The 1,964-nt window shown below is 38.0% G+C and overlaps 1 non-coding gene across 1 annotated transcript; it reads right to left on the bottom strand.

The window, feature by feature from the left end:
- Nucleotides 1-1,478: 1,478 nt before the first annotated feature.
- Nucleotides 1,479-1,612, bottom strand: LOC119043214 (small nucleolar RNA SNORA13). The gene has a single exon (XR_005081376.2). It is a non-coding gene; the product is annotated as a small nucleolar RNA SNORA13 (small nucleolar RNA).
- Nucleotides 1,613-1,964: the final 352 nt, after the last annotated feature.

The following is a 1,964-nucleotide window of genomic DNA, read 5'->3' as shown; positions in this document are numbered from 1 at the left end:
GTGCTAAAAGTTTTCATATTATTGAGTTTTTCCCATTAATTTAAAAAATATTTATGCATCTTCGATTGGTACCTGATTACTTTCCTTTAAATGTATGATGATTTTTGAAAATGGATTGTCTTCTATGATTAAATACAAAGTCAGATAATTTTCTTCTCTTTTTATTTAATCCTCACCTGAGCACATTTTTCATTGCTTTTAGAGAGAGAGGAAGTGAGAAAGACATCGATGAGAAAAACATCGATGTGAGAGAGAAGCACTGATTGGCGGCCCCCTGTACATGTTGACCGGGGATTGAACCTGCAAGCTAGGTGTTTGCCCTGACTGGGGATCGAACCTGCACCTTTTCATTTATGGCACAATGCTCCAACCAACTAAGCCACACTGGCCAGGGCCAGATCATTTTCTTTTTACAGTCTCTGTATCTCCTTTTTTTTTTTTTTTTTTGGTTAAGAGACCCAATCATTAGGTAACAGCTTTAACTCTTGACTTAACATCCTGTAGGTAGTTAACTTTTTTAGATTTTGAAAGATTTTGAGCTAAAAATATCCTAAATTTGAAACAATAAATGTATTTTCCAACCATTAAAATTAAGAGTGGGAAGGTGTCAATAACTGTGCTATAATTGTTTACTGATTCATCTGTTTATTCATTTATTTAATTTGTGGTCTATGCATAGCCTGAAAGTCTGGTGTAGCCCCCTGGCCTCTTGTATTTTAGGTTGAAATTTTATGAACCAATCCCCAAGTTCCAAGGTGTGGATATGTTCAAAGCTCTCCTCAAGATTTCTTTAAAAACTTATGGACTCATAGCCTGAATGTACTCTCTTAAATAATTCCCTATGAGGAATTCACACAGCTGCCAAAAGATAAAATCTTCACCCTTTTAACCTGTTACATTCTCCCCTGAAAAAATATTTTCTATCATACAGGATTAATAAACAATTTTTTTCCCTGAGAAGCAGGTGAGAAGACAGAACACAGTATTTACTTGTGACTCCTGGACCTCATTTGACACAGCCCACTACTCCCCTTCTTTCCTCCCAAATAGTTGGACAGAACCTTTCTCTGAGGCCCATTTTGGGTATTATTTCTTGGTTCTTCCTGGTTGTTCACATATGGGTTAAAAATTTTCAACCCTTTTCATGATGTCTTCTCTGCAAAATCTACACCAACCACATCAGCATGTATTTCTGATGGTGATGTATTTGCTGATGTTGGATTGAGGCTAGAAAAAAAATCATGTAAGGGTGACTAATCCAGCTTGTTTTTTAAAAACATTCTTTAAAGACTTAAAAATGTCTTTTTATTGTTGTTCAAGTACAGTTGTCTCCATTTTCACCCCACCATGCCCCCCTGCTCCCATCCCCACCTCCTACCCTTGAACTTACTCCTTTTGGCTCTGTCCATGTGTCCTTTATACATGTTCCTTGATGGTTTCACTTACTTATTTATTTATTATTTTATTTTATTTTTTTACACTGTTACTTATGCAGCTCCTACACCAAAGACATCATATTCAAGGGCAGGAAAGGGCTGCAAAGTGTTTAGTTTATGCTTTTCTTGACACCACATTCACTAGTTTCCAAAAGTGAATGGGCAACACAAAGGCAACAATTTTATTTATTTTTTTATAGAGAGGGGAAGGAAGGGAGAAGGAAAGAGAAACATAGATGCGTGAGAGAAACATCCATCAGTTGTGTCTTGCATGCCTCCAACTGGGGACCTGGCCTGCAACCCAGTCATGTACCCTGACCGGGAACAGAACCAGTGACCTTTTGGTTTGCAGGCCAGCACTCAATTCACTGAGCCACACCAACCAGGACTGTTTTTTCATTACCATATTGGATTTGCCAGAGGTGCCACATACATCTTGACATCCACAAAATAGAATGCCATTGGCTAGACACATCCGGTTTGTCCCCCATATGCCTTGCCTATATAGTTCTGTCTCTTGTAAGACAA

The sequence above is a fragment of the Artibeus jamaicensis genome, unplaced genomic scaffold (assembly GCF_021234435.1).
Source record: "Artibeus jamaicensis isolate MK-2021 breed Jamaican fruit bat unplaced genomic scaffold, CSHL_Jam_final contig_777, whole genome shotgun sequence".
Taxonomy (NCBI): domain Eukaryota; kingdom Metazoa; phylum Chordata; class Mammalia; order Chiroptera; family Phyllostomidae; genus Artibeus; species Artibeus jamaicensis.
This window is presented reverse-complemented; position numbering and strand designations above follow the sequence as displayed.